This window comes from Mesocricetus auratus, unplaced genomic scaffold (assembly GCF_017639785.1).
Source record: "Mesocricetus auratus isolate SY011 unplaced genomic scaffold, BCM_Maur_2.0 Super-Scaffold_15014, whole genome shotgun sequence".
NCBI lineage: Eukaryota > Metazoa > Chordata > Mammalia > Rodentia > Cricetidae > Mesocricetus > Mesocricetus auratus.
Window position 1 is genome coordinate 51,315,180 of NW_024429186.1, and position 9,748 is coordinate 51,324,927.

The following is a 9,748-nucleotide window of genomic DNA, read 5'->3' on the forward strand; positions in this document are numbered from 1 at the left end:
CATTGCTTCTTGCAATTTTCTGTTTATCTTTTCGTCCGTTTGTTGCCTATTATGAATTTTTTGGTTTGTTCCTTCTTCCATTTCTTGCATTTTTTGGTTTGCTTTTTGTTCCATTTCTCGCATTTTGTGCTTTGTTTCTTCTTCCATTTCCTGCCTTTTTTGGTTTGTTTCTTCTTCCATTTTTTTCATTTTTTGCTTTGTTTTTTCTACCATTTCTTGCATTTTTTGCTTTGTTTCTTCTTCCATTTCCTGCCTTTTTTGGTATGTTTCTTCTTCCAATTCTTGCATTTTTTGCTTCATTTCTTCTTCCATTTCCTGCCTTTTTTGGTTTGTTTTTTCTTCCAATTCTTGCATTTTTTGGTTTGTTTTTTCTTCCATTTCTTGCATTTTTTGGTTTGTTTTTTCTTCCATTTCTTTGAGGGATTTTCCTATATCCTCTTTTAGGACCTCTATCATTTTCATGAAAGTGCTTTTAAGGTCGTTCTCTTCTGCTTCATTCGCATTGGAATGTTGGGGTCTTGCTGGTGTGGAGTCTCTAGAATCTGGCGGTGTCATATTTGTTTTTCTGTTGCTGACTGTGTTTTTGTATTGTCTCTTTCCCATCTCTTCTTCTAGTAGGTGCAGAAAGAGCCCCTTACTGGTCTGGGTACCAGAGTTCCCTTTTGGTGGGTGCTATCAAGTCCAATAATCTGGTGGTTCTTCTATTCCTTGTCCAAATGCTGGTCCCGTGGGTGGAGAAGAAGAAGAGGAATCTGGGGCGCTTAGCCTCCTACCTGGTCCCCTGGACCCTAAGCTGGGTCCTGTTGTACCTGATCCAGAACAGCTACTCCCCTGGTCTCCCTGCCCCCTCTGATTTCCTGGTCTCGTTGGTGGGAGAGAAGATCTGGAGTCTGGGGTGTTTGGCTCCCATCGGGATTGGGAGCTCTGTGCAGTTCCCAGGCGATCTGCAGGCACTGGAACACAGGCCGGGAAGCCAGCCTGTTTACCTGATGCTGCCGGAGGAACCACTTTCTACTTCTTACAAACAATATTTTTGGAAAAAAATTAAAATATTTCTGGGGGTAGTGGTGCACATCCTAACACCGGCGAGGCGGTGGCTGGAGGATTGCGGGTTCAAGGCTACATTGTATTATATTTCAAGACTCTACTTCATTTTCTTTTTTTTTTTTTTGAGAAATAAAGATGATAACTTGAGTTGTCATGGAAAAGCACAACGTAACAGTCTAAAATTATGGTCTTTCTTTCTGACTTCTATTATCTAGTAAGGGGGCAAAACTGATATTTACATATTGGATAGTACATGACAAAACACAGTGCATCCAGGGTTTTCTGCTTCAGAACGTCCAACCTACAGTTACCCACGTTAAGCTCACAAACAGTCAAATCTGTGGATTTATGATTTATTAAAATCTCAAGGGACAAAGGGGGAATGTTATCATTCTCTTATGGAAGATTTTCTGCTTTAAATTTTGCTTTCCCAGTGGCTTATGGGAATAGAAAGGGAAACTCTAATCAGAATGAGAACAGGGAAGGTTGGCACATGCCCATAATCCTAGTATGCAAAGAGAAGTGGGTTCATGTTGTTTCAAAGCAAGTCCAAAGCCAGATATGCCTCAATCAAAAGAAGAATACAATCAGAATAAACGGAGATGTTTCTTTACAAGAATTAAGAATTCCTCAAAGGTAAAAAAAAAAATCCTCAAAGGTTAAGGTGAGATAATATACAGCCACTCTACAAATAAAAAGGAAGATAGTTGGTGATAGGGGGTGGAAAGAAAAGCAGAGATAATAATTTTAGACAATAGTATTCTTCCAAATGCCAGTGATACCCAAGGAGGGACGTAGAGCACCTTCGGCCGGCAATGGATCAACATCCAGGATCCCATCTACACAAGGACCTCCAGGCTTGCATCTGCCTCTGCTTCACAGCTGTTTGTCTCTGGCTGACCTGACATGAAATAAGGGTTTTTGCTAAGTGTTTAGCAGCCTCATTTACTCAAAGAAGTAATTTCTGGCAAACTATGTCTCAGTCCCGGAGACCAACCAAATGACAAATGTCTTTTCTATTTTCTATGTATTCTTCAGGAATGGCATATGTCATAGTCCTTTCCCAAGAGCCCTTATATAAATTTAGCACACAGTTCCAATCAAATAGGTTAGGCTTTCAAGCTTTTCAATCAAATAAAAGATTCAGCACGCCTTATTTCCCCTGCTCTCAGCATGCAAGAGATAAGGGAAATGTCAATAAATCCCCGTGACTTATGCATTAAGCTTTTTAACATTTAAATATTTTTTACCATTCAGAAAAGAAAACAAAAACAGAAAGTTAGTTTAAGCAATATTCCCAGGTAAGACAAGCAAGTGAATCGCAAATGTTTTAGAGGTTGCAGGTTTCTTTCCCAGAGCAGAGCAGCAATGCTCAGAATCTGTGCATCTTACAAAACTCCTTTGTTAGAAATAAAATTTCCAAAGATGGTTTTAAGACAGACATAAAGTTGTTCCAGTGTTTTTGCAGAAATAAAGAGGGGTGTTCCAGCCGTCTTGCTGAGATTTCCATCAGCAGTTAGAGGGCCCTGCAGTGTTACCACTGGTACCAGACTCTCATTAATTAGCATCAAGAGAAAAATAAAGGCTAGATTGAAAAGCTCAAAACTTATAAAACAGAAAAGGGAAAGGGCCAAATAAGGGTTATTAATAGGCGAAAATTGGGTCATGCAATGCTTTTCCATTTTCGTCTAACAACTCAGTAATATCACACACAAAAAAGAAACAACAGTTCACACAGAAAGACTCTGTTACACAGAATTATGATGTTTTGCATGGATATTTTAAATTCTGTAAGTCTAATACCCCAAAATTTCAGTCAACATTAATTGGAGAGATTTTAAATTTTTTAAAATATCAAATGACTTCATCTGAAATATAAATGAAATTTTAAATCTTTAGAAGAAGTCTTCATTATTTGATAGGAATTTGAAAATTAGTAAGCAATTCTGAGCATCCAGTACCTTTCTAGGAAGATAAAATAATCAACTGACTTCCTGTAGAATTTTTAATCGTGACAATGAAATATTAAGCAGAACATTAACAGTTGTTTTTCTTCATGGATTAATTATTCCACAACTATTATACACACTATCATCACAGTACTTTGTGGTTCAGTTCTCAATCCATGTTTTAAAAAAAGTAGTGTTTAATTCTGATTAAGCTCTCGCTCTCTCTCTCTCTCTCTCTCTCTCTCTCTCTCTCTCTCTCTCTCTCCTGGAATAACTAATAGACTACTGTTTTAAAGTTAGGAAATATTATGTGTGCTTAAAGACAGTTATGTTCTCATATTTTAGGAAAATTTACATTATTTCAAAAGAAAGATGGGCCAAATTCCCAATGCTGGGCTATCAGGAGTTATCATCTTAATGTGTTTTCTAGTTAGTTTCTTTATTTCACAGAAACAAGACAAGAAGTGTGAGATTGTCCATTCCTCTTTCAGGGAACAAGGCATCACTGCACAAGTGTACCTGGGCACAAATAGACAGACAGTTGTATTGACACATCACCAAACATGTGTGAAAAAAACCAAAATCAAACAAATGTTATACCAGACAATGATTCAGACCTCTGGCAGCCAAGCAGTCTAAATATTGGAATCACCAACTTATTAGCTCTTCAACTTTGGGCTGGTTTACCCCCAACTCTTTTGAGCCTAAGACTTCCTTATCTGTGAATGGGAATAACCTGTTGTAAATGCTATGACAATTATGTTAATGCAGTGATAACATTGAATTTGGTACCTGATAACTAGGAACCGACAAGATGTTTAACTTGTTTCATTATAGTAAAATTCTGGATAATCTGGTGACTATTTATAAATTCACTGAAACTCCAGGATAGCAGAAGGGTTGGAATTGGTACGTAGTTCCCACTGACTGGCAATGGTTGTCTACAATCCCATATTAAAACTAGCACATTGAGACTGGAGATACAGCTCTATGGTAAAGTGCTTAACCAGTATTCAAGATGTTGTGAATTTGGTCTCCAACACCACAAAACAAAATATAATAGTCAATTCTGAATCCCGTAAAACCAATGAAACACTGTATTTTCTTAACAAATATTAGAACAATTTCTTATGTAGAAAACCATAAGATCTTTCATATCTAACTAAGCCAGGGCTCAGAGGGGAAGCAGGGGATTAGGGCTTTCGAGCTTTCACAACTAATAGGAATATGTACTTGTCAGGATCTAAGAAATATTTTCTGAAAATCTGGTTTTGTTTTGTTTAGCTTTACATTTAGTTTAACTTTTATGTGAATAATAAAATCCTCCCACAGTTATAAAAGGGCAACAGTGAGCAAATCCACAGAAAATTACTAAATTAGCTTTGGTCCAGAACACTCCAATTTAGCCTGCCAGTACCATATTGCCAAGAACATCCCACCAACTGAGAGATCATTGCATAAAAAAAGTATGTTTTTAAAGTACATTATGCATAAATACTAGGTCAAATACTAAAAGATATTAAATTCCTTTTGAAATGTATAAGGGATATCAGAGGTTATTTTCATAATGAGTTTTGAACAAAAGTATTCATTTTTTAATGAAATAAGCATTCAAAAGATACCAGTCATGAATCCACATCTTACTGTGAAGCTGACAATCTCCTCACTTAAAAATAGGTTAGATTTAGAAAAGCAAGCAATGACAAAGAAAATATAATCCTTAACACAATCTTGAAAGCAGTGTTCTTTTGCTAAATTAAGTCTATTCAACATTTATCTTCCACTAAAAAAAGTATCAAATATAGACTTTGTTGCCATAAAACTTGCATATTTATAGAACCTAGAAAGACACAAAAGACTCAGCTATATTCCCCAAGATATCAACTTAGCCAATGTATCATCAGCTTACAGTTATTGCTAATTTCATCCCACACATCTATTATAACAAGCAACACTACCACTAATGCTGGTAGCTAATAGTATGTGTTTAATTTTTAATTATTTTAGGTTATTAAACTTCATTCTTAGCAAATGAGCAGAGTATTCCACTTTTATCTACAAATTTATGTTTTCTTCATGAATTGTCACATGAAATACTCACTGTAAAGAAAGTGGTCTAATGCAATTTATTATGCAATGCTTTTTAGTAGATCACTTTAAAGAAAAGCAAGTGCCAGGACAGGTTCCAAAGCTATACAAAGAAACCCTGTCTTGAAAAACAAAAACAACAACAACAAATAGAACATAGGTAAATCAAGCTGATACTAACCTGGAAGCTTCATTCCTACTGGCTAGTTTTCATAGTGCTGGAAGGTGCTAGGCATGCTACCAGAGAAAAGTTACCACCAGTTTGGCCCAGTTATGAATCTTGCAAGTCACAAAACAATGGCACAACTGTTATGGGAGTAACCAACCACTTTTATGATTTAAGGCCCACCCCATGAGATGGAACCCCACCTGGCACTGTTAATGAGACCAAGAACCTGTGACTAGATAGGTCATAGATCCTAGGGGAAACATACTACTGTTATTCTACCAAATGAACATAATATTAAAACTACTCCTATTGCTATACTCATAGATCAATACATCTCTCAACCCTCATCAAGGAAGCTTCTTTTAGTACACGGCAATTAACACAAAAACCTACAATGTGTAAACATGCAAAGAACCCTCTCCCCTTTGCTTTCCCCTACCTGCCACACGGGTTGATGCTTAGCAACAAGGATATAGCAAAGTTTTGTTCAACTCCCTTGTTGAGATGATTTCTCTTCCTCACATTTTTCCTCCCTGATTCCCAGTACTTACCTTGTATCCGCTGTTGATTGTACCATGATGTCCTTAAAGATGATCACTAACAATAGGAGAAAACATTAAATATACAGTATTTCCCACAAGAACCTAGATATGTGGTTGACAAGTCTTTTCGTGAGTACTTGAACTTTTCATGATACCCCTAAGGAAATGCCCCCATTTCAGATAACTTTTGAACCACAGTATCCCGTGACACTCTCGTTCTTCTGCCAATGCCTCTGAGGCTTACTAGGAATAACTACAGTGTTCGGATAAAACAATCTACCTATTTAAGATACAATTATAGACTGGAAGGACAGCTCAGGGGTTAAGAGTACTAGCTGCTCTGGCAGAGGACTCAGATTCAATGCTCAGCACGTACATAATATACAACACAATCCTGAGAAAGTCACAGGTGTTTAAAGATAAACCCAGGTCCAGGGGATTCAACACCCTTTCTAGATTCTTTAAGCTCCTTGCAGGCATGCAGGAAAAATACTGACATAAAATGAAATTAAAGTCTTTTAAAAATATATTAAGTTTAAGTGCACACCTTTAATCCCAGCACTTGGGAGGCAGAGGCAGGTGTATCTCAGAGTTTGAGACCAGCCTGGTCTACAGACCCAGGGCAGCCAGGATTACACAGAGAAACCCTGTCTTGAAAATATGCATATATGTATTATATAAGTATATATTTAAATTTTTCCAGGTATGTATATATAATTTTAAAGAAAAAAATTTTAAAACAGATGCAATGCAATCTACCCATTTTTCTCTTTTACATTTATTACATTTTTCATTCTGTCAACTATATCTCAATGATGTGGCTTCCTTCAATTTACTCTCTTTCTCTTCTAAAAATACTGCAGTTGACCAGTAATTTTCATATTTGATGACTGGAAATAAGTGCAATCAATCATGTAAGTTTTATGGGTAAGAGAGGATATGACTTCCTTTGTGATTCGACCAATGACCTCATTGGGGCTTGGGGTTTGATATTAGAGAGGTTCATAACATCATATTGTCAATGTGTTTTAAATTAACCCTTGTATGTTTTCATATGTGCTATACTATACACCAACGTGGTGGCTGTTATTTGATCACTGTTAGAAATGTGAGCACTTGGATCCTGGAGAGATGGATCAGCGGTGAAGAGCATTTCCTGCTCTTTCAGAGGACTCAAGTGTGGTTCCCAGAACCCATATCAGGTGGCTCACAACCAAGAGTATCTAACAACATCTTCTGGCTTCCTTAGGCAATGAGCACATATACTTGATACATATACAGACAAGGAGGAGCACACACATACATGTAAATAAAAATGAGCAAAAAACATTTTAATGAAGCACTTTACATTAGGGAGTTTAGTTCTTTAAACTTGACCTTTCACCTTTCACTCCATCTAACCAGGATCATTCAAATATTACTTCCATCATTCAGCAAATTATTTATGATTCCTGTCTTCACTGCTTTCCAATTTAATGATTATAATATTTTAATATGTAGTTTAAATGTTTAATTCAGTATTTCAAATGCATAGTACTAGAGCTATACTTTTGGCGCTGTCTGGACACAACCTCCAAGTCAGTTTCAGCTTGCATACTTTTAAGTGGACTATGCTTTGAAAGCCTTTTTGTATTTTCCTGTGGAAAAAAAAATTTAATGCCTGAACCTTCATGGACACTCTAATTTCTAAAGATGAACTAAAATCCTGGAATGTGAGACAAGTTTCCCACAGGAGACGTGTGTTGTTGTTCTCTTCAGAGCCTTGTGCTGGCAGACACCTAGGTTCACATATTCTTTCCCACAATAGTGACTGAGCTGCTCTGAGGATTTGCAAAACACTGTATTGAATGAGACTGCTTAGAGGGCATATGGCCTGCTGACTTATTTTAAACATGAACTCAGTACAGACTGTTTTTCCTGCAAGCATCTGTACCAAACAGCTCAATAGGCAGAATCCACAAAGAGGTTCCAGACAAACAAAGAGGCCTGTAGAGATACAACACTGAAATTGTTTTCTACTTCTTATTTGCTTTACAGTCCGTCTTAATTAGGGTCTCTGTTGCAGTAAGAGACACCATGCCCAAGGCAACGTTTAGAAAGGAAAACATTTAATTGTGGCTGGCTTACAGTTCAAAGACTCAGTCCATTGTCATCATAGTGGGACAGGGTAGCATACAGGCAGACATGGTGCTAGAAAAGAAGCTGAGAGCCCTACATTTTGATCCAGAGGCAAAAGGAAGTGAACTGAGACACTGGGTGTGGCTTGAGCATATATGAGACCGCAAAGCCCATCTCCACAGTGACACATTTTCTCCAACAAAGCCCCACCTCCTAATAGTTTCATTCCCTATGAGCTTATGGGGGCAAATTGCATTCAAACTACTACACAGCCTAAATACCTATACAGGTAAATTAATCCTGAACTTAGAATATGGCTGCAGTGCTTCAATTGCTTTTCTTCTGAATTTAAATAATGAAATCATGTAGAATGGTGATTTCATATACTGATTGTTCACCTTTATTCCTAAAAGTTACTAGCTTTTCTTTACAGTAAGAGATAAGTGACCAAATGGGTTTATCTAGTGGAAACTGGTCCTAGCAACCACAACCCCAGGCATGCAAGTAGCATCACCTCAGAATATGTAACATCAGGAAGAAGTCTGAGCTTCCTGCTTATGGTTGATAATTGTGGCATGCGCACGTACCTATGATCCTGCTCAGAATTCATTTCAGATGGAGCAACTTTATTACCATTCTTACAACATGCCACTGATCCTTCCCTAGAATCTGCAGCCCTGCCTCCATGAAAACACGGTGACTCATAAGCTGTAGCTCTATTTTTAGTGCACAGCACAATCCTGAGAGAGTCACAGATGTTTAGAGACAAAAAAAGAAAAAGAAAACTAGTAAGACCAAAATAATCCTCCTCTTGACTTTAAAGAGAATGCCTCTTGCTGCCTGAATCTTAATGCGCGTCATTCAGGCATGTGGCACACTCTGGAGAAACTGTGTACTCTCAGCACTTATTCTGATGCCTTTTGAAGTGTGACAAAAGCCACAAATGCAAAGGAAAAATACTGCATCCATCACATTGGTGAGTCAGGTACCAATTCTACTTTTTTAACCTCTCTCTCTCTCTCTCTCTCTCTCTCTCTCTCTCTCTCTCTCTCTCTCTCTCTCTCTCTCTGTGTGTGTGTGTGTGTGTGTGTGTGTGTGTGTGTGTGTCTGTGTCTTATATGGTGGGGACCATGCATACGAGTGTGAGATATACCCATTGATAAGCATGTGGGCCACTGAAGGATAGCAGATGTCTTTTCTAGCTATCTGCCTTATTGCCTTAAGATAGGTTCTTACACACAACTGAAAACTTACCTGTTAGACTGGCTGTTCACCAAGCTCTTAGGATCTACCTTCCTCCACTGCTCAACATTGTAGTCGCTAAATGGGCTTATGTAGTAGACACTGCTCCCAGCAACCACGCCTCAGGACATCCTAGGACCAAAAAAAATGACCTAAAAGAATTGACTTCAGTGAAATTCATAAGAATACCATGGTGGACAGAAATGAATGATCTAATATAATAGTACACAGATTAGGAACCCATGTATAACACACCATTAAAGCACTCACTTGGACACACACACTACCGTTTTTTAAATTTTTTATTTAAATTAGAAACAAGCTTGACACACTACTTTTAAACACTTGGATTTGCTATGTATAACTAAGGGCATTTAAGTATTATTAGTTGTATCTTAGTACTTTGCTACCCAAAATGTAGTTTATAAACTCAGTGGCAGTATGCTTTTCTAGCATGTTCAATCCCCAGCACCAAAAAAGAAAAAGTAAATAAATTAATTAAAATTCAGAATCTTAATCCTGTTCCCACTTCTTGAGTCTAAATCTGTATTCTTGTTTTTTGTTTTGTTTTTTTGAGACAGGGTTTCTCTGTG

The 9,748-nt window shown here is 37.5% G+C and overlaps 1 long non-coding RNA gene across 1 annotated transcript; it reads right to left on the reverse strand.

The window, feature by feature from the left end:
- Positions 1-1,384: 1,384 nt before the first annotated feature.
- LOC106021418 lies at positions 1,385-9,288 on the reverse strand. The gene is made up of 3 exons (XR_001196694.2): positions 9,168-9,288; positions 5,805-5,850; positions 1,385-1,948 (listed from the first exon to the last, which is right to left on the reverse strand). It is a non-coding gene; the product is annotated as an uncharacterized LOC106021418 (long non-coding RNA).
- Positions 9,289-9,748: the final 460 nt, after the last annotated feature.